This window comes from Stenella coeruleoalba (assembly GCF_951394435.1).
Source record: "Stenella coeruleoalba genome assembly, chromosome: X".
NCBI lineage: Eukaryota > Metazoa > Chordata > Mammalia > Artiodactyla > Delphinidae > Stenella > Stenella coeruleoalba.
The window spans coordinates 57,920,661-57,944,805 of NC_137152.1; the positions used below are offsets into that span (position 1 = coordinate 57,920,661).

The 24,145-nt window shown below is 36.4% G+C and overlaps 1 pseudogene across 1 annotated transcript in view; it reads left to right on the forward strand.

Annotated features, from left to right (window-relative positions):
• The window catches only part of LOC307180290 (dnaJ homolog subfamily B member 6-like), a 92,972-nt pseudogene that overhangs the window by 41,479 nt on the left and 27,348 nt on the right, over positions 1-24,145 (forward strand). The window contains exon 3 of the transcript XR_013831749.1: positions 20,145-23,396. The product of XR_013831749.1 is annotated as a dnaJ homolog subfamily B member 6-like (transcript). The remainder of the gene's footprint in view (positions 1-20,144; positions 23,397-24,145) is intronic.

Below are 24,145 nucleotides of genomic sequence, written 5' to 3' on the forward strand. Positions count from 1 at the left end.
AGCCAAACAAAAAGTGTAAGCTTAGCAACACAAAAATGACATATACATGGGCATAATGATCATATTACTTTCTGACTTCTCATCAGAAACCATTTCAGCCAAACTGCATGGAACAGCACCTTTAAAGTTGTGAGCGAAAAAAAAAAAAAGAAACAAACCTGTCAATCCTTAAGGTATATCCAGTGAAAATACTCAAAAATGAAGATGGAATAAAGGCATTTTCAATAAAAGAAAACTAAGAGTATTTGTTACAAATGGATCTGTATTACACCACAAGATAAAGAAGTACTTAAGACAGAAGTAAATGAAACTTCTTGAAAACTTGGATCCTCAGAAAAGAATGAAGGGCATTAGAACTGCTAAATATCAGGGTAAATGCAAAGTTTGTTTTTTTTTTTTTTGGCCTTGTCTGTCTTCATAGCTTTATAAAGCAAATACCTTATTAAAAATTAAAATTGTAACATCGTTGTATTAGGTCTATAACATACATGTATGTATTATATATAAAAAAGTAAAATAAAGAACGGGACTATGAGCTTATAACATTGCAAGATATTGTGAAGCAATACATTATTAACTGCAAAAGGACTGTGATGTAGTAAGCTTTTACATATAGTTGGGTCTGTTTTCTGGACTTTTCTGTTCCTTTCCATTGACCTCTCTATTCAGGGGCTAGTACCACACTCCTGATTATATAGGCTTTATAGTATATTATAATAACTTGTCAGGTTAGTTCACTCATGGAGCTTTTTTTTTCTTCAGTGTTTTCCTAGAAATTTATGTGGGTTTATTTTTCCAGTTGAACTTCAGGATCAATTTGTGTAGCTCTGTAAAACTAATTTTTGGGGATTTTGGGGGGAGGATTTTATTAAATTTATAAAATTATGTTTATAAAATTTATAAACTTATAAGTGTTGTCTTGAAGATCTTGGGACATCCTAATCCAAAAACAAGGGATGTCTTTTTATTTATTTAAGGCTCTTTTTGAATTTTTAATGTGTATTTTATGGTTATCTTTATATATATTTTAAACAGTTTTTGACCTGCTTATTCATAATATTTTATCCTTTTTGTTGCTGTTGTATTTGGGGCTTTACCATAATGCCCTCTAACACAGGAGTCAGAAAGTTTAAGGACCAAATCGAAGGTGTTTTATGCTTTTCAAGTCCTGGTCTTTCACACTACTTAACTCTGCCATTGTAGCACAGAAGTCACCTTAGACAATTAATAAATGAATGAGTGTGACTGTTTTCCAGTAAAACTTTATTTATAAAAACAGGCACCAGGACTTCTGTTTCAGAAAGTGTGACATAGATACATTTCTCCCTGTTCCTCCACTCTTAAGTACACTGTAATCCCTGGAAATAACTTAAGAGGCAACCCAAGGAGAACTCTGAAAAGTGGAAAGAGGAGCTCTGTTAATATGTTGGTAAGGTATGTGGGGAGAGGAGTAGCATTTATATCCCTGTGATTAAGTCTCAGTCTTCTAGTGAGCCTGTGCCCCTTGTCTGTGACCCTACCAAGTGATTCTTGGGTTTTTCCCACTTGAGGTGAGACAGGAAGGCTAGAAAGGGCTGGATTTGGGTACTTCCCTTTTTTCTGTCAGAGGCTCAAAGGGACTGGAGTTGGGTATTTTCTTTCCTCTATGTCAAAGGCTGTAGGGAACAGAAGTTGGGATTTCCCTTACCCGAGGTCTGTTTGACTGTGATAAAATGTTTCCCTTGACAGTGTGCCTTTTTTAAGGAGAACAGAATGCTCTGGGTGTATTTGAAAATGGTCCGGTTCAGAACTGAAAGAGTAATTCAACATTTGGAAGTCAATCATGTAACTAAAAAAGAAAACATGTTATCTCAATATGTACAAAAAGAAAAAGCATTTGACATAATTTAAAACCTTTTCATAACAAAAAAATGCTTAGCAAATTTGGAATAGAAGGCAACCTCATTAATGTGATAAATTGAATCTCCTAAACATTGATAGTAACATCAGTATCAACCATTAAAGACTTAATGGTTTCCCCTTCTATGAACAGGAAGTAGGCAAGTATGTTAGATTTCACCATGATTATTCAGTTTTGCACTGGAAGTTCAACCCAATACCATAAGGCAATAAAAAACAATAAAGGGCATGCATTTCAGTATACTAGCTGTGAATATTTGGAAATCAAAATTTAATTAACAGTACCATTTACAGTGGCACCCCACCCCCCAAAAAATCCCATGAAATATAGGCAAATCTTGCTTTACATAGTATTGTGGGACTGTAAAAATGACTGCTACCTGAAAGCAGTATTAATTAATGGAAAAATTACTGTTGCTCCATTACCTAAAAAGTTTTTTGTCAAAACATTAAAAATTCTTACTGTCAATCACAAATGTATAGGAAATTTAAAGCATTAGTTAAGCTAACAGTTATTTACTATATTTTAATATGAAATGTTAGAAACATTTAAAATTAGAGTGTTTTATTTCATTATAAAAATTATCAATAGTAGATTTAACAGTGCTTACTTTCTTCTCGTATAATTTGTATATTAGGAATGAACATCTTTTCTATAGTTTGCTGAATTGTCATTCTTCTTTCTAAATATGGATTTCCATCCAGCATTTCATCTTTCATGCTTTCAATGTCATGAAATATTTCTGAAAGTTTCTTTAATATAAAATTTTTTGCTGGTATGTCATTCCCTATTGGACATCTTCATCCTTTTCAGCACAGTCACTGTTCTCATTTGTACTGGTAAGTTACTACAGGTGCATATCTAAACATCTCAAATGATATTGTCAACATTTCCATGGTCAGCCAATTATGTTATAACTATGTTTACATTAATTTCAAATTTCCCGTCAGTATTAACACTTTTCTTACTGCACTTCTATTTTTTTTTCTTGGCCATTTCCTTTTTTGATTATGTATTTTCGAAGATGTTGTATGGGTTCATCCCTGGAAGACAAGGAGGCAACATAACTACATTTTTGCATGTAAACTGAATACCTGATATGCAGTGACTGATCACTAGTAGACTTCAAAAGAAGTGAGGTTTCTAGTTCCACATGTAAGGAGCTTGGAGCCACTCCATCCAAAAGATAAGTAAAAAACTAAACAGACTGAAAAATCACCAGTGCTTCTTGTATCTGTAAAAGAGGAGAGGACACAGGGCAAACTATTGCCCACAAGATTGGAGAGAAGAGACAGGTGAATACAGGGAATCATGGCTTACTGTAGTAGAGGAGCAGAAACCACTGCAGGAACCAGTGCCAGGATAGGAAAACCTGAACTGTAAGTTAAATTGCTGGAGCCTCAGTGTGGACAAGTCTGAGAGGTAAAAACTCCTTGGGAACCCAGTCATAGAGGGATCTCCGCAATATTGTGAGATTTACCTCCAGGAGTACATACAGGAGAAAAATACCCTTGTACTTCTGTCAGGGGGAGAGACAGGGGAATCATTTTGAAATAAGCCAGAGTACTCTGTTCTTAAGAAGACCTGACCTCAGAGGCAACTATTTAACCAGAGCCTAACCTGCTGGGGTATTATCATAGCCTAACTTAACCTGGGGAAGGGGAATACCCAACTCCAGCTTACTGTAGCCATCCTGTCCCACCCAAGGCAAGAAGAATAAAACTGAGAAGCTGTTGTGAAGTTACATAGTCCAGAGACTACGGTCACTGAGAGATCGAAATCTAATTATAGGACTGTAGAATGTTTCTCCTTCCCTCACGCTTCACCATCCCATTACTAAAGCCTTGTTATAGCAGTTCCTTTTACATTGTATGTCGTGTCCAGCTATCAAGAAAAAACGACAAGGCATACCTACAGGCAAAAAAACCCAATTTGAAGATGCAGACCAAGGACCAGAACCAGAGATGGCAGGTATATTGGAGTTATCAGACCTGGAATTTAAAACAACTATGATTAATATTCTAGGGGCTCTAAATGGGTGAAGTAGACAGCATGCCAGAAGAGACGGACAGTGTAAGTAGAGAGATGAAAATCCTAAGAAAGAACCAAAAGAAGTGATAAATATAAAAAACACTGTAACAGAAATGAAGAATGGTTTTGATGGGCCCCTTAGTAGACTAAACAAGGCTGAGGAAAGAATCTCTGAGCTCAAGGATATAGTAATAGAATTCTTGAAAACCAAAAGCAAAGGGAACAAAAGACTGAAGAAAAAAGTAGAATATTGAAGAACTGTGGCACAACCACGAAGTGTAACATACATGTAATGGGAATACAAGAAGAAGAAGTAAAGGAACAGAAGTTATATTTGAAGTAATAGTGACTGAAATTTTCCCCCAAATTAATGTTAGACACCACAGCACAGATCCAGGAAGCTCAGAGAGCACCAAGATAAATGGGCCAAAAACTATACCTAGGAATATCATTTTAAAAAACTACAGAAAATTAAAGCTAAAAAAAAATCCTGAAAGAAGTGAGAGGACTATGTTAAGGACTCTAGTGGGTGACGTAGACAGCATGTAGGAACAGATGGGCAATGTAAGCAGAGAGATGGAAATCCTAAGAACCAAAAGAAATGTTAAATATCAAAAACACTGTAAAAGAAATGAGGACACCTTTATAGAGGAATAAAAATAAGAATCACATCTGACTTCTCAGAAATGATAGCAAGAAAAGCATGGAGTGAAATATTTAAAGTGGTTAGAGAAAAAAACCTGGAAACTAGAGTTCTGTACTTTGCAAAGTTATCCTTCATAAGCGAAGAAGAAATAAAGACCTTCTCAGACAAACAAAAATTGAAGGTCCATTTTTTGCCAGTAGACCTTTCAGGAAACGTTAAAAGAAGTGCTTAGAGAGGAGGAAAGTGATAAAGATTAGAAACTCGGATCTACATAAAGTATCGAAGCGCCTTGAAGAAGGAATGAGTGAAGGTGAATAAAAACTTTTTTTCTTATTATTAATTGATCTAACAGGTAATAGTTTGTTAATAATAACACTGTATTCAATCATGTGTACTTTTATATATCATATGCATATATGTTTGTGCTTATGTTTACTTACATATAAGTGAAATTAGTGAAAGCAATGATATAAGGTACAGGAGGGAGGAATTAGGAGTATTTTGTTATTAAAAGGTACTCACACTACCGGGAAGTGATATAATGTTGTTTGAAAGCAGACCTGAATTAATTGTAAATGTATATTGCATTGTGGCAAGCACTAAAAAAAAGTTACAAAAGAAGTATTAGCTGATATGCTAATAAAGGGGAGAAAATGGAATCATATAAAATGCTCAGTTAAAACCACAAAAGGCCAAAAAAATTAAAAGACAAAAATAGGAACAGAGAAAAAGTGCAACAAATAGAAAACAGGAACAAATATAGTAGATATTAATCCAGCTATATCAATAATCACTTTCAACATCAGTGTTCTAATTGCACAAATTTGGGAGTGTTCAGAGTAGGTCAGATAACAAAAGCCAACTATATGCTTCCTAAAAGAAGTGAATTATAAAGACACATACAGATAAAAGTAAATGAGTGGGCTTCCCTTGTGGCACAGTGGTTGAGAGTCCGCCTGCTGATGCAGGGGACATGGCTTCGTGCCACAGTCCGGGAAGATCCCACATGCCGCGGAGCGGCTGGTCCCGTGAGCCATGGCTGCTGAGCCTGTGCATCCAGAGCCTGTGCTCCACAGCAGGAGAGGCCACAGCAGTGAGAGTCCCGTGTACCGCAAAAAAAAAAAAAAAAAAAAAAAAGTAAATGGGTGGAAAAGATATATCATGTTAACACTAGTGAAAAGAGAGTAGGAGTACCTCTATTAATTTCAGATGGAGGAGATTTCAAAGAAATTAAAGGTGTCAGGGATAAAGAAGGTCATTACATAACGATAAAGGGGTCAGTTCTCCAAAAAGATACAACAGTCCTTCACGTGTATACACTTACCAACAGAACATCAAACTATTTGAGGCAAAACCTATGCAAACTACAAAGAGAAATAGATGAAACCATCTATTAGTTAGAGACTTCAACACCTCTCTTTCAGAAATGGACAAATCCAGCAGGCAGAAAATCAGTAAGGACATAGTTGAACTCAACACCACCATCAATCAGCTGGGTCTAATGAATATCTATAGACTACTTCATTGAACAACACTAAGATTACACATTCTTCTCAAGCTGACATGGAACATTCAGCAAAATGGAAAACATTTTGGGCCATAAAACACACCTTAACAAATTTAAAAGAATAAAATCAATATATGCTCTCAGACTGCAATGGAATGAGATTACAAATCAATAATTTTCCTGATTAGAAATATCTGGAAAATCTCAAATGTGTTGAGATTAAAAACACTTCTAAATAACACATGTGTTAAAGAAGCAGTATCAAGTGAAATTTTTAAATATTTTTAATTAAATGAAAATGAAAACTCTACTTACCAAAATTTGTAGCATGTAATGAAAGCAGTGCTCAGAGAATAATTTATAGCACCGGATATGTATTTATAGAAAACAAGAAACAACTAAACTCAATCTAAATTTCTACCTTAGGAAACTAGAAAAAAGCAAATTAATCTAAAGAAGAAAAATAACAGAGCAGAAATTAATAAAACTGAAAACAAGAAATACAAAAAGTAAATGAATCCAAAAGTTGGTTCTTTCAAAAGATCCATGAAATTCATAAGCCTCTAGACAGACTAAGAAAAATAAAACAGAGGACACAAATTACTCATATCAGAAATGAAAGATGGGACATCACTACAGATCCTGTGGTCACTGAAATGATAATAAAGGAATACTATAAACAATTCTGTGCCCACATATTTGATAATCTAAATGAAATGGACCAATTCCTCAAAAGACACAGTTTACCAAAACTTACACAATAAAAATAGACAATCTCAGGAATTCCCTGGTGGTCCAGTGGTTGGGACTTGGTTCTCTCACTGCCAGGGGCCCAGGATCAATCCCTTGTCAGGGAACTAAGAACCTGCAAGGTGTATGGTGCAGCCAAAAAAAGAAAAAAGATGAGTATAGAAAAAGTTACATTTAAAAAAGTAGACAAGCTCCTTAGTCCTATATCTATGAAGGAAATTGAATCAATATTTAATAACCTTTCAAAACAGAAAGCACCAGGCCCAGATGGGTTCACTAGTAAATTCTGTAAGACATTTAAGGAAGGAATCATCCCAATACTCTACAATCGTTTTCAGAGGATAGAGGCAGAGAAAATGTTTCCTAACTTATTCTGTGAGGCCAACATTACCCTAATAGGAAAATCAGACAAAGGCATTACAAGAAAACTGCAGACCAGTATCTTTCATGAACATAGATAAAAGTTCTCAACAAAATATTAGCAAATCAAATACAACAATGTATAAAGAATTATGCATCATGAATAAATGGAATATATAATTGGTATGCAAGGTTGTTTCAGCATTTGAAAATTAATTAATGGTCAGATGCCAGTCCCTGCCCCTGCTGTCCTGGGAGTGTGCACAGGCCACCAGACCTGCACACCCCATATCAAGGGGATAATGGCTAGCACACACTGAGGAAAGAGGCAGCAATCATCCAAACTAAAAGCAGCCCCTCCATTCTGGACAAGATGGCAGAGTAGAAGGATTTGTGCTCACCTCCTGTCATGAAAACACCAAAATCACGACTAACTGCTGAACAGCCATCAATAAAAAAGGCTGGAACCTATGAAAAAATATATTTTACATCCAGAGACAAAGAAGAATCCACAATGAGATGGTAGGAGGGGCACTTTCATGATATAATCAAATCCCATACCTGCCAGGTGGGCAACCCACAAACTGGAAAATATATCAGGTTCTCCCACAGGAGTGAGAGTTCTGAGCCCTACGTCAGGCTCCCCCAGCCTGAGGGTTTGACATTGGGAGGAGAAGCCCCCAGAGCATTTGGCTTTGAAGGCTAGCAGGGCATGAGTGCAGGAGCTGCATAGCAGTGGGGGAAACAGACTCCACTCTTAGAGGGCGCACACAAGGCTTCATGTGCACTGGGACTCAGCACAAAGCAGTGACTCCATAGGAACCTGGGCTAGACCTACTGGCGGGTCTTGGAGGATCTCCTGGGGAGGCAGGTGTCGGCTGTGGCTCACTGTGGGGGCAAGGACATTGGTGGCAGAAGCCCCAGGAAATATTAATTGGTGTGAGCTCTCATGGAGGTCACCATTTTGGCACTGAGACATGGCCCCACCCAACGGCCTGCAGGCTCCAGTGCTGGGATGCCTCAGGCCAATCAACCAGCAGGCTGGGAACACAGCTCCACCCATCAGCAGACAGGCTGCCTAAAGTTGTACTGAGCTCACAGCCACCTCTAAACCCACCCCTTGAAATGGCAGGTACCAGTCCCTTCCACCAGGAAGACTGCACAAGCCCCTGGACCAACTTTACCCACCCGGGTGGCAGACACCAGAAGCAAGAGGAACTATGACCCTGCAGCCTGTGGAAGGGACATCACAAACACAGAAGGTTAGGACTTCCCTGGTGGTGCAGTGGTTAAGAATCTCCTGCCAAGGCAGGGGACACAGGTTTGATCCCTGGTCTGGGAAGATCCCACATGCCACAGAACAGCTAAGTCTGTGTGCCACAACTACTGAGCCTGCACTCTAGAGCCCATGAGCCACAACTACTGAGCCCAAGTGCCACAATCACTGAAGCTGTGCACCTAAAGCCTGTGCTCCGCAGCAAGAGAAGCCATTGCAATGAGAAGCCCGCTCACAGTAGTGAAGAGTAGCCCCAGCTTGCCACAACTAGAGAAAACCTGCACACAGCAACGAAGACCCAATGCAGCCCCAAATAAAATTTTAAATAAATTTATATAAAAACACATGAGAAAAACCCACAGAAGGTTGGACAAAATGAGACGGTAGAGAAATGTAGTCCAGATGAAGGAACAAGATAAAACCCCAGAAGAACAGCTAAGTGAAGTGGAGATAGGCAATCTACCTGAAAAATAATTCATACTAATGATAGTAAAGGTGATCCAGGATCTTGGAAAAAGAATGGAGGCACAGACCGAGAAGATGTAAGAAATGTTTAACAAAGATTTTTGTTTTGTTTTCAAATTTGCTTTATTATTATTTTTTTAACATCTTTATTGGAATACAATTGCTTTACAATATTGTGTTAGTTTCTGCTATACAGCAAAGTGAATCAGCTTTATGTATATTTACATCCCCATATCCCCTCCCTCTAGAGCCTCCCTCCCACCCTCCCTATCCCACTCCTCTAGGTCATCACAAAGCATCGAGCTGATCTCCCTGGAGGTAGAGATTTAAAGAACAAACTGTTAAACAGAGATGAACAATACAGTAGCTGAAATGAAAAACACACTAGAAGGAATTAATGGCAGAATAAATGAGGCAGAACAGATAAGTGAGCTGGAAGACAGTGGTGGGAATCAGTGCCACAGGACAGAATAAAGAAAATGGAATGAAAAGAAATGAGGACAGTGTAAGAGACCTCTGGGACAACATTAAATGCACCAATATTCACATTGTAGGGGTCCCAGAAGGAGAAGGGAGAGAGAAAGGGCATGAGAACATATTTGAAGAGAAAATTAATTAATGTAAACTCTTACATCAACAGGCTAAAAAAAGAAAAATCACATGATCATAGCAATAGATGCAGGAAAAGCATTTGACAAAATCCAACACCCATTTGTGATTTAAAAAAACAAAAACCTTGCAATAAACTAGGAATGCAGGGGGAACTAACTCAGCCTGATAAAGATGATCTATCTACATAAAACCTACAGCTTGATACCTAATGGTGAGAAGCTAGCAGCTTTCACACCAAGATCAGATAAAAGGCAAAGATGTCCCCTGTCACCACTCCTTTTTTTTTTTTTAACATCTTTATTGGGGTATAATTGCTTTACAATGGTGTGTTAGTTTCTGCTTTATAACAAAGTGAATCAGTCATACATAAACATATGTTCCCATATGTCTTCCCTCTTGTGTCTCCCTCCCTCCCACCCTCCCTATCCCACCCCTCCAGGCTGTCACAAAGCATCGAGCCAATATCCCTGTGCCATGCGGCTGCTTCCCACTAGCTATCTACCTTACTACGTTTGTTAGTGTGTATATGTCCATGACTCTCTCTCGCCCTGTCACAGCTCACCCTTCCCCCTCCCCATAACCTCAAGTCCATTCTCTAGGAGGTCTGCGTCTTTATTCCTGCCTTATCCCTAGGTTCTTCATGACATTTTTTTCCCTTAAATTCCATATATATGTGTTAGCATACGGGATTTGTCTTTTTCTTTCTGACTTACTTCACTCTGTATGACGGACTCTAAGTCTATCCATCTCATTACAAATAGCTCAGTTTCGTTTCTTTTTATGGCTGAGTAATATTCCATTGTATATATATGTGCCACCACTCCTTTTTAACATTGTACTGGATTCTAGCTAAAGCAAAGACAAGGAAATTAAAGGAATACATTTTGGATAGGAAAAAATATAACTGACTTTGGTTGGAAATGACATGTTTGTCTATGTAGAAAATATGAATTGACAAAACTAAAACCAAAAATACCTTCCCAGAACTGAAAAAATTATAGAAAGGATTCAGGATACAAGGTTTTTCAGTCACTTTCTTAGACAGCAGCAACAAGCAAGTGGAATTTGAAGTTAAAAACACAGGTCTGTTCACATTCATACTTTCCGAAATGAAACTGGTATAAATCTAACAAAATATGTACAAGATATATATGAGGAAAACTGTAAAATTCTGATAATAGAAATTACCTGATTTAATGGAGATAGTATCAGTACATGTTCATGGATAAAGAAGACTCAATATATTCAAGATGTATGTTTTTCCCAATTTGATGAATAGCTTCAAGGTAGTCCTAATAAAAATTCCAGTAAGTTATTTTGTGGATATCAACAAACTGATTATAAAGTTTATATGGAGAGACAAAATACCCTGCATTACCAACATGTTATTTGAGAAGAGCAAAGTTGAAAGATTCACACTACTCTACTTCAAGACTTATTTTAAAGCTACAGACAGTAATCAAGATAGTGTTGTATTATTCCCCCAATAGACAAATAGATTAATGAAACAGAATAGGTAGCCCAGAAATAGACCCAAGTGAAAATTGATATATATGACAAAAGAGCATATATATGATATATATGCCAGTATGGTACTGGCACAAAAACAGAAATATAGATCAATGGAACAGGATAGAAAGCCCAGAGATAAACCCACGCACATATGGTCACTTTATCTTTGACAAAGGAGGCAAGAAGATACAATGGAGAAAAGACAGCCTCTTCAGTAAGTGTGCTGGGAAAACTGGACAGCTAAATGTAAAAGAAGGAAATTAGCACACTCTCTAACATCATACACAAAAATAAACTCAGTGTTGATTAAAGACCTAAATGTAAGGCTGAATACTATAAAACTCTTAGAGAAATATATAGCAGAACACTCTTTGACATAAGTCACAGCAACATCTTTTTTGACCCACTGCCTAGAGTAATGAAAATAAAAACAAAAATAATGGGACCTAATTAAACTTAAAAGCTTTAGCGCAGCAAAGGAAACCATAAACAAAATGAAAAGACAACCCTCAGAATGGGAGAAAATATTTGCAAATGAAGCGACCCACAAGGGATTAATTTCCAAAATATGCAAACAGCTCATGCAGCTCAATATCAAAATAAAAAACAACAAACCCAATCATAAATGGGCAGATGATCTAAATAGACATATCTCCAAAGAAGACATACCGATGGCCATGAGACACATGAAAAGATGCTCAACATCACTAATTATTAGAGAAATGCTATCAAAATTACAATGAGGTATCACCTCACACCAGTCAGAATGGCCATCATCAAAAAATCTACAAACAGCAAATGCTGGAGAGAGTGTGGAGAAAAGGGAACCCTCTTGCACTGTTGGTGGGGATGTAAATTGGTACAGGCACTATGGAGAACAGTATGGAGGTTCCTTAAAAAACTAAAAATAGAGCTGCCATTTGATCTAGCAATCGCACTCCTGGGCGTATATCTGGAGAATACCATAATTTGAAAAGATACATGCACCCAATGTTCATTGCAGCACTATTTACAATAGCCAAGACATGGAAGCAACCTAAATGTCCATTGATGGATGAATGGATAAAGGTGTGGCACATGTATACAATGGAATATTACTCAGCCATAAAAAAGTACAAAATAATGCCATTTGCAGCAACATGGATGGACCTAGAGATTGTCATACTGAGTGAAGTAAGTGAAACAGACAAGTATCACATGATATTGCTTATATGTGGAATCTGTAAAAAAGGTTACAGATGAACTCATTTACAAAACAGAAGTAGAATCACCGATGTAGAAAACAAACTTACAGTTACCAGGGGATAAAGGGGGGGAGGGATAAATTGGGAGATACACACTACTATATATAAAATAGATAACTAATTAGAACCTGCTGTATAGCACAGGGAACTCTGTACTCTGTAGTGGCCTATATGGGAAAAGAATATAAGAAAAAAAGGAGTGGATATATGCATATGTATAACTCATTCACTTTGCTGTATACCTGAAACTAACACAACATTGTATTAATAAAAATAATTTTTAAATAATAAATAATAAAAAATTTTAAAAAACAACCCAATTTAAATAAATGGGTCAAAGATGTTAATAGACCCCTCACCAAAGAAAATATACAGATCAAAATAAACATATGATAAGACTTAATGTAAAAAATAAATGGAAATTTAACCATCACTGTGATACCTCTGCACACCTATTAGAATGGCCAACTTCTGAAACACTGACCATACCATATTTTGGCAAGGATGTGGGGCAACAGTAACTCTCCTTCATCGCTGGTGGGGATTCAAAATGTTGTAGCCACTTTAGAAGACAGTTGGCAATTTCTTAAAAAGTAAACATACTCTTACCATAAAATCCAGCAGTTGTGCACTTTGACATTTACCAGAAGAGTTGAAAACTTAAGTTCACACAGAAATCTGCACATGGATGTTTATAGCAGCTTTATTCATAATTGACCAAATGTGGAAGAATTAGGATGTCTTTCAGTAGGTGAAGGAATAAATAAGCTGTGGTACATTCAGAGAATGGAATATTTAATTCTAAAATGAAATGATATATGAAGCCATGAAAAGACATGAATGATTCCTTCATATGTGCATATTATAAAGTGAAAGAAGCCAGTCTGAAAAGGCTATATAATGTATGATTCCAACTATATGACATTGTAGAAAAGAGAATACTATGGAGAACGTGAAAGGATCAGTGGTTCTCAGAGGTTGGGGTGGGGTGGAATGAAAAGTACAGCACAAAAGATTTTTAGGGCAATGAAAATACTCTGTATGATATGTTAACGATGAATATATGTCATTATACATTCTATGTACCCATAGAATATACAACACTGAGAGTGAACCGTAATGTAATCTGTGGATTTGGGTGATTAAGATATCTCTGTGTAGATTTGTCACTTGTAACAAATGTGCCATTCTGTTGGGGGACATTGATAATGAGGGAGGATATGCATGTGGTGCAGCTTGTATATGGGAAATCTCTACTCCTAAATTTTGCTGTGATCCTGAAACAGCTCAAAAAAATAAAATCAACCATAGGGGAAGAAACAAAAAGAAGAACAGAGAACTACAAAAACAAAAAGGAAACAAGTAATAAAATGACAATAAGTACATACCTATCAATAATTACTTTAAATGTCAACAGACTAAATGCCCCAATCAAAACACATAGGGTGGGACTTCCTTGGTGGTCCAGTGGTTAAGACTCTGTGCTTCCACTGCAGGGGATGTGGGTTTGATCCCTTGTTGGGGAACTAAGATCCCCCATGCCACGTGGCACGGCCAAGAATAAAAACACACATAGGGTGGCTGATTAGATATAAAAGCAGGACCTATCTACATTGCTGCCTACAAAAGACTCACTTCAGAGCTAAAGACAGACACAGACTGAAAGTGAGGGGATGGAAAAAAGATATTTCATGCAAATAGAAACAAGAAAGTGAGGGTAATAATACTCATATCAGACCGAACTTTAAAGGGTATAACAAAAGACAAGGGCATGATAATATGATAAAGGGATCAGTACAAGAAATTATACTTGTTAACTATATGCACCCAATACAGGAGCATCTAAATATATAAAGCAAATATTAACAAACAAAAGGAGGAATTGGCAATAATATAAGGCAAAAGAAATAAAGCAAAAATAAACAAATGGGACCTAATTAAACTTAAACGCTTTTGCACAGGAAAGGAAACCATCAACAAAACAAAACGATGAAAAAAAAAAAAAAACAAAAAAACAAAACGATGACCTACCGAGTGGGAGAAAATATTTGCAAATGATATGACCAACAAGGGGTTAGTATCCAAATTATATAAACAGGTCATACAACTCCATATCTAAAAAGCAACCCAATTTAAAAATGGGCAGAAGACCTGAACAGACATTTTTCCAGAGAAGATCTACAGATAGTTAATAGGCAGATGAAAAGATGCTCAACATTGTTAATTATTAGACAAAGGCGAATCAAAACAACGAGATACCACGTCACATCTATCAGAATGGCTAACCTCAAAATGTCTGCAAATAACAAACGTTGGCATGGATGTAGAGAAAAGGGAATACTAGTACACTGTTGGTGGGAATGTAAATTGGTGCAGCCACTGTGGAAAACAGTATGGAGGTTCCTCAAGAAACTAAAAATAGAACCACCATATGATTCAGCAATTCCAGTCTTGGGTGTATGTCCAAAGAAAATGAAAACACTAATTCAAAAAGATACATGCACCCTAGTGTTCATAGCAGTACCATATACAATAGCCAAGATATGGAAGCAACCCAAGTGTCCATCAATAGATGAATGGATAAAGAAGAGGTATATATACATGTGTGTGTGTATATTATACACACACACATATGCATACCCACAATGGAATATTAGCCATAAAAAAGAATGAAATTCTACCATTTGCAGCAATGTGGATGGACATTATGCTTACTGAAATAAGTCAGACTGAGAAAGACAAATACTGTATGGAATCACTTATATGTGGAATCTAAAGATCAAAACAAATGTACATAGCAGAACAGAAACAAACTCATAGATGTCGAAAACAAACCAGTGGTTATCGGTGCGGAAATGGAAGTGAGGAGGTGCAAGGTAGGGGTATGGGATTAAGAGATATGAACTCCTATGTATAAAATATAGAAGCAACAAGACATATTGTATAACAGTGTATATGGCCATTATTTGGTAATAACTTTTAATGGAATATAATTCATAAAAATACTGAATCACTTTGAAAATTTGAAGAGATCTATATAAATAAAGGGACTGAACAAGTAACCAAAATATAAAACCTCTCAGTAAAGACCTCTGTCATATGCCTGCACTGGTACATTCTACCAAATATTGGGTTGATAGTAATCACTCAGATTCTTTAAAAAAAAATGGAGGGGCTTCCCTGGTGGCACAGTGGTTGAGAGTCTGCCTGCCGATGCAGGGGGCACGGGTTCGTGCCCCAGTCCGGGAAGATCCCACATGCCGCAGAGTGGCTGGGCCCATGAGCCATGGCCGCTGAGCCTGTGCGTCCAGAGCCTGTGCTCTGCAACAGGAGAGGCCACAACAGTGAGAGGCCCACGTACTGCAAAAAAAAAAAAAAAAAAAAAAAAAAAAGGAAAGGAGGGAATACTTAGTTATTCTCTGTGTCCACATTACTCTGACACCAAAGCCAAGTAAAACCATCACAAGAAGAGAAAATTAATTACCAGTATGTCTTAGAATATAGATTCCAAATTTTTCCAAAAACTCTACAAGAAAGAAACCAACATTATGTTATCAGAATTATACACCAAAAATAAGTAGAATTATTGCCAGTAATACAAGGATAATACATCACATTAATGTAATGAGGGAAAGAAACCAAAGGATCATCTCAGTTGATACAGAGCAAGAATTTGATAAAAACCAACAAACCTTTCATGATTTCAGAAAAGAAAAAAAAATGTGAATTAGGAAATTTCTGAACATGATAAATAGCATTTATGTAAAACACATAGCTAATATCAGTGTCAAATGACTGAATGCTTTTCTGCTAAGATCATCAGCAAGACGAATGTACCTGATTTCATCATTGCTGTTATATATTGTACTGGATATTGTAGCCACCGCAACTAGGCTGGAAGAAGGAATGGAAGGCATAGTAATTGGAAAGTAAGAATTAAAACTCTTTTTATACTCCTATTATGTAGAAAATTCCAAGGAATTCACAGAAAGTTTCTAGAGATAATAAGATCAGCAAAATTAAACCATCAGCACTCAAAATTATTTGTATTTCTGTAGCTAATTACAATCTGAAAAGGAAATTTTAAAATTATTTTTAGAATCCATGAACCGGGCTTCCCTGGTGGCGCAGTGGTTGAGAGTCCACCTGCCGATGCAGGGGACATGGGTTTGTGCCGCGGTTGGGGAGGATCCCACATGCCGCGGAACAACTGGGCCCGTGAGCCATGGCTGCTGAGCCTGCACGTCCGGAGCCTTGCTCTGCAACAGAAGAGGCCACAACAGTGAGAGGCCCACATACCACAAAAAAAAAAAAAAAAAAAAAAAAAATCCATGTACCATAGTATTCAATAGAATAAAATGCCTAGGAATAAATTTAGCCTGGAGTTGAAGTATTTGTTCAGTGAAAACTGCAAAACTTTGCTGGAATAAATTAAGGAACATGTAAATAGATGGAAAGACATCCTGTGTAAATGTATTGTAATACAGTATTCTTAAGATGTCGTACAACCCATAGTGATCAACAGATTCAGTGCAATTCCTTTCAAAATATGTATAGCCTTTTATGCAGAAATGGAAAAGCTGGTCCTCAAATTCATACGTAATTGCTAAGGTTTGTGAGTAACCAAATCAGTCTTGAAAAAGAGCGAAGTCCAAAGACTTGAATTCTGATTTCAAAACTTACTGCATAGCTTCATTAATCAAAAAAGATACAGTCCTGGCATAAGTATATACATATTGACCAATGAAATAGAATCGAGTTTCTAGAAATAAACCCGTATACCTATACCCAGTTGCTTATTGATAGGTTTCCAAGATCATTTAGAGGAATGAGTAGTCCCTTCAACAAATGGTGCTTGACAGCTGGATTTCCACATGCAGAGGAATGAAGGTGAACCCCTACCAACAAATGGAGCTTGGACAAATGGACTCAGCAATGAAGATGTACCATATACAAAATTAACTCAATGTGCATCAACATCCCAAATGTAAGAGCTAATCTCTGTAACTTTTAGTAGAAAACATAGAAATAAATCTTCATGACCTTGGATTTGGCAATGGAATATTAGATGTGATATCTAAAGTCTAAGTAAATAAATAATAAATATATTAGATGCTATCAAAAATCAACACTTTTGTGCATGATAGAACATTACCAAGGAGGAAAAAGGCAACATGCAGAAGATGAGAAAATAGAAAGCATATGCCCAATACGGGTCGAGTATCAAGGATGTGTTATGTATTAAAAACAAAAAAACAAAACTCTTACATCTCCACAAGTAGACAACCCAATTAAAGAATGGGCAAAAACTTGAAAAGACATTTCTTCAAAGAAAATGTATAAATGGACAAAAAGCACATGAAAGATGCTTCATAGTATTTGACATAAGTGAGGTAAAAGCAGAGCCATGAGATAATTTCATATCCACTAATGTGTTTGTAATTTTAAAAGCATGAAAAAGAAAAGTGTTGGCAAGAATATACATTATTGAATCTTATCCACATAGCTGGTATTTAAAATGGTTCAACTGCTGTGGAATACAGTGCAAATGTCCACAGAGACAATGAAATTTTGGTATATGCCTACAGTGGAGTATTATTAAGCCACAGAAGTCATGAGGCACTGACAAAATGATAAATTTGGATGAACCTACAAAGCATTATGCTAAGTGAGTGAAACCAGACACAAAAAGTCACATGTTATATGATTTTATACATATAGACATTACTTTGAGAAAGAATTTTGATTATTTGGTGCCAGGAACTAGGAATAGAGGGAATGTGGAGAAACCGCTTAATGACTATAGGGCTTTACTTTGTAGTGATGAAAATGTTTCCTACTAAACCATGTGAATGTGCTAAATGCCACTAATGTGTTCACTTTAAATTGTTATTTTTAAGTTATGTGAACGTCACCTCAGGAAATTATATTTTTTAAAATCTGCCAATAAAGAAGCCCAGTACTAAGTGGTTTCACTGGTGAATTCTTCCAGATGTTAAGGAAGAATTAATACCACTTTTCAGCCTCTCTCCAAAAATACAATTGAGGGAACGTTTTAAAATTCATTTTATGAGATAACATTTCAATGATACCAGTGTCAGACAAACACAAAGACAAATCTATGGGTCATTATACCTTATGAATATAAATGCCAAAACCCTTAAAGTACTAGTTAAAAATTGTGACAACATGCTGAAAGGGATTATACACCATGAGCAAAATGGGATTTTTTTTCCAGAATTGCAAAGATGACTCACCATACATAAATCAATGTTACATACCATATTAATAGTAGAAAGGAAAAAAATAACACGTGATAATTCATTTCAAAGAAAGCATTAGACAAAGTACATACCCGTTCGTGATATACAAAGCTCTACAAACTAGGAATAGAATTGAATTTCCTCAACATGATGAAAGGCATTTATGAATACCATGTAACATAGTTAAAGGGGAAAGATGGCTGTCTCCTTATGACCAGAAATAAAACTAGGATGCCTCTTGTATTCAACTTTGTACTAGAAGTTTCAGCCAGAACAATTAGCCAAGAAAAAGAATAAAATATATCAAAATTGGAAATGAAGATGTAAAATTGTCTCTATTCTCATGATATTGTCATACATACAGAAAATCTTAAAGAATACATGCAAAAAACTATTAGATCTTATAAGAAATTCAGCAGTTTCAGAGTATACAGGAAAATGGGTTATATTTTTGTGTACTAGCAATGGACAATAAATAAAGGCAAATAAGCAATTCCATTTACAATATCATAAATAATAAAATATGTAGGGTACATTTATTCAAATAGATGTGAGACTTGTAAATTGAAATCTACACAACATTGCTGAAAGAAATTAAACAAATGGAAAGACATCCTGTGTTCATTTATTGGAAAGCATATTTAACATGCCATCAGCCCATAAAGCAATATACAGATTTAATGTGATCCTTATCAAAATCTCAACTGCCTTTTTTACAGAAATGGAAAAGTTGAACCTAAAATAGGTATGAAATTGCAAACAACCTGAATAGCCTAAACAATCTTGAAAACTATAAATTTGGATGATTTACACTTTTCTCAAACCATAACAAAGCAATAGTAATCTTGAACAGTATGGTATTTGTGTAAGGATAGACATATAAGCCAATGTCATAGAAATGAGATTTCAGAAATACAACTTATGGCTAATTGATTGTCCAGAAGATTGCCAAGACCATTCAATTATGAAGGAGTAGCGTTAGCAGATGGTCCTTTGACAAATGGAGATCAACATATAAAAGAATGTAATTGGACTTTTAACTCATAACCTTTACAGAAGTTAACTCAAAATCTATCAAAAGCTAAATATACAAGCTAATACTGCAAAAATCCATAACTGAAAATGTATAGTAAAATTTTCTTGATCTTTAATTTGGTGATCAATTCTTAGATACGACACTGAAAGTAAAATCATCAAAAGAAATAATAAATTACAGTATACCTCATTGCAGTTGGTTTTACAGTATACCTCATTGCACTTTGAGTACATTGTGTTTCTTACAAATTTAAAGTTTGTAGCAACCCAACATTGAGCAAGTGTATTGATACCATTTTTCCAACAGCATTTCCTCACTTTATATCTCTGTGTCATATTTTGGTAATTCTTGCAATATTTCAAAAATTTTCATCATTATATTTGTTATGGTGATCTGTGATCAGTGATCTTTGATGTTACTATTGTAATTGTTTTAGAAAATCACATACCACATCCATATAAGATGGTGAGCTTAATCAATGTTGTATGTGTTCTGAATGCTCCACTGACATGCCATTTTCCTGTTTCTTTCCCTCTCCTCAGGCCTGTCTATTCCCTGAGAAACAACAACAATGAAGTTAGGCCAGTGGATATCCCTACAGTGGCCTCTAAGTGTTCAAGTGAAAGGAAGACTCGCACATCTCTCACTTTAAATCAAAAGCTAGAAATGATTAAGCTTAGTGGGGAAGGCATGTTGAATGCCTACACAGGCCAAAAACTAGGCCTTTTGTGCCAGTTAGCCAAATTGTGAATACAAAGGAAAAATTCTTGAAGGAAATGAAAAGTGCTTCTCCATTGAACACGTAAATGATAAGAAAGCAAGACAGCCTTATTGCTGATACTGAGACAGTTTTAGCAGTCTGGGTAGACGAACAGACCAGCCTCAACATTCCCTTAAGCCAAAGCCTAATCCAGGGCAAGGCCCTAGCTCTCTTCAATTCTATGAAGGTTGACAGAGATGAGGAAGCTGCAGAAGAAAAGTTTGAAGCTAGCAGAGGTTCGTTCATGAAGTTTAAGGAAAGAAGCCATCTCCATAACATAAAAATGCAAGGTGAAGCAATAAGTGCTGATGTAGAAGCTGCAGCAAATTATTCAGAAGATCTGACTAAGATAATTAATGAAGGTGGCCACACTAAACAACAGGTCTTCAATGTAGACAAAACAGCCTTCTATTGGAAGAAGTACATCTAGGATATTCATAGCTACAGAGGAGAAGCCAATTCCTGGCTTCAGAGGACAGGATGACTCTCTTGTCAGGCTAATGCAACTGGTAACTTTGAGTTCAAGCCGGTTGTCATTTACCATTCTGAAAATCCTAGGGTTCTTAATAATTATGCTAAATCTACTCTGCCTGTGCTCCGCAAATGGAACAACAAAGCCTGGATGAGAGCACAGCTGTTTACAACATGGTTTACTGAATATTTTCAGCCTACTGTTGATACCCACTGCTCAGCAAAAAGAGATTCCTTTCAAAATATTGCTGCTCATTGACAATGAACCTGGTCACTCAAGAGCCCTGGTGGAGATGTACAATGAAATTAATGTTTTTTTAATGCCTGCTAACATATCATCCATTCTGCATCCTGTCAGTTAAGGAGCAATTTCGACTTTCAATTTTTATTATTTAACAAGTACATTTTGTAAGACAATACCTGCCATAGATAGTGTTTTCTTTGATGTTTTGGGCAAAGTAAATTGAAAACCTTCTGGAATGGATTCACCATTCCAGATGTCATTAAGAACATTCGTGATTCATGGGAAGAGGTCAGAGTATCAACATTAACAGGAGTTTGGAGGACATTGATTCCAGCCCTCATGGATGACTTTGAGAGGTTCAAGACGTCAGTGGAGGAGGTAACTCCAAATGTGGAAATTGGAAGAGAACCAAAAATTAGGAGTGGAGCCCGAAGATGTGACTGAATTGCTGCAATCTCATCACAGAACTTTAATGGGTGAGGAGATGCTTCTTATGGATGAACTAAGAAAGTGATTTCTTGATATGGAGTCTACACCCATTAAAGATGCTTTTGAATATTGTCCAAATGACAAGAAAGGATTTAGAGTATTACACAAACTTAGTTGATAAAGTAGTGGAAGAGTTCGAGAGGACTGACTCCAATTTTAAAGTTCCACTGTGGGTAAAATGCTACCAAACAGCATTGCATGTTACAGCGAAGTTGTTCGTGAAAGGAAGAGTCAATTGATGTGGCAGACTTCACTGCTGTCTTATTTTAAGAAATTGCCATAGCCATCTCAATCTTTAGCAACCACCACCCTCATCAGTCAGCAGCCATCAACATCAAGGCAATATCCTCTACAAGCAGAGAGATAACTACTCACTGAAGGCTCAGGTGACAGTATTTTTTAGTTAAGGTATGTACATTGTTTTTTAGGCATAATGCCACTGCATACTTAATAGACTACTATGTAGAGTAAATATAACTTATTTCCACTGGGGAACCTAAAAATTCATTTGACTCAACTCACTTTACTGTGATATTTGCTGGAACAATACACTCACTATCTCAGAGGTATGCCCGTAGTTGGACTTTATCCAACTTACAAACGTGCACCATAGCACACTCTGAGGGAAGTGAAAAGACAGCTCACAGAATGGGAGAAAATACTTGGAAATTATGTATTTGAGAACTTACTAGCATGGAGAATATATAAAGAGCACTTCCAACTAAAAAACGGAAGAAAAGTACAATTTAGAAATGCACTAAGGATGTAAATATTTCTCAAAAGTTAATATACCAGGAGCCGTAGTACATGAAAAGAATTTTAATATTTTTACTTGAGAAATTCAATTCAAAATAATCATGAGATATCACTTCACATTTTGGGTATAAAATGAAAAATGAGAAATAATAAATGTTGCTAAGGATGTGGAGAAGTTGGGATTTTTGTTCTTTGCTATGGGGGGATGTCAAATAGTGAGGCTACTGTGCAAAACACTATGGTGGTCCCCCAACAATTTATAGAATCTCTGTGACCCACCAATTCCACACAAAGGTATATTTCTCAGTTAAAGGAATATTAATGTTCAAGTAGAAATTTTGTATGGAAATATGTAAAGGAATATTAATGTTCAAGTAGAAATTTTGTATAGAAATATGTATAGCCACACTACTTGCCATAGTCAAAGGGTGTGTAAATGGAATAAGACCCTTATGTGTCTGGTTTCTTTTACTTAGCACAATGATTAAGAAGAACATACATGTCATACTGTGTATCCATAATTCATTCCTGTTTATAGATGAATAATATTGCAGTATATGGACATACTACTTTCTTTACCCATCTGTCACCTCATGGTGATTGGCACAGAACATTTGAAGAAATAATAATATTGTTTGGTGAAAGACATATATGTGCAGATTTAATAAGCATTGTGACCTTGAAGAGAATAAACCCAAATGCATACTGATAACACAATGTAATCAAACTGATGAAAGCCAATGATGAAGAAAAAATTTTGAAAGTTCCTACCAAAAATCAGTTTATTATATATAGGGTAATGGTAATTTGAATAAATAATTGTATTTCTTACCAGATACTACAGAGTCCAGAAAATAGAACATCTTTAAAGTGCTGAAGGTAAAATTAACCCAGAAGTCTATAACTAGGAAAAATGTCCTTTTAAATGAATTGAAGATTATTCTCAAATGAAGGTAAACGTAGATAATTTTTTATCACAGAAATGCTCTAAAAGAAATGATAATGGTTTTCTTCAGGTAGTGACACCAGAGAGAAACTTGGTACTTCAAAGGGATAAAGTTTGAGCAAGTAATGGTAAGTATCTGGGGATATACGATAACTGTTTTTCTCCTAAACTCTTTAAAAAGTACATAACTCTTGGAAACAAGATTATAGCATTGTCTGAGAGGAATTTCAATATATTTAGATGTTAAATTATGGTAACAACATGAAGTAGGTGTTGGTAGGTAATTTTAGCACAGGGCAGGTTTTTTGTTTTCTTTTTAGGTATTTTAAATTTGTTTTATTTTTATTTATTTTTGGCTGTGTTGGGTCTTTGTTGCTGCGTGTGGGCTTTCTCTAGTTGCGGCAAGTGGGGGCTGCTTTTCATTGTGGTGCATGGGCTTCTCATTGTGGTGGCTTCTCTTGTTGCAGAGCACGGGCTCTAGGCACGTGGGCTTCAGTAATTGCAGCGCGTGGGCTTAGTTGTGGCACACGGGCTCAGTATTGGTGGTTCGCAGGCTCTAGGGTGCAGACTCAGTAGTTGTGGTGCACGGACTTAGTTGCTCTGCGGCATGTGGGATCTTCCTGGGCCAGGGCTCGAATCTGTGTCCCCTGCATTGGCAGGTGGATTCTTAACTGCTGTGCCACCAGGGAATCCCACAGGGCTGGTTTTTAAATTTATTGTTTTGCTCTATCCAAATGATAATGTTTCCTTCTGTCATGCCAGAGGTTGGCATGACACTTTGCAATCTCTTAAAACATTTGGAATATCCATTTTGAGAAAAAAGGCCCAACAAGCCTATTTGTCAGATGAAATTAGTATTTTTTAATAATACAGAAAC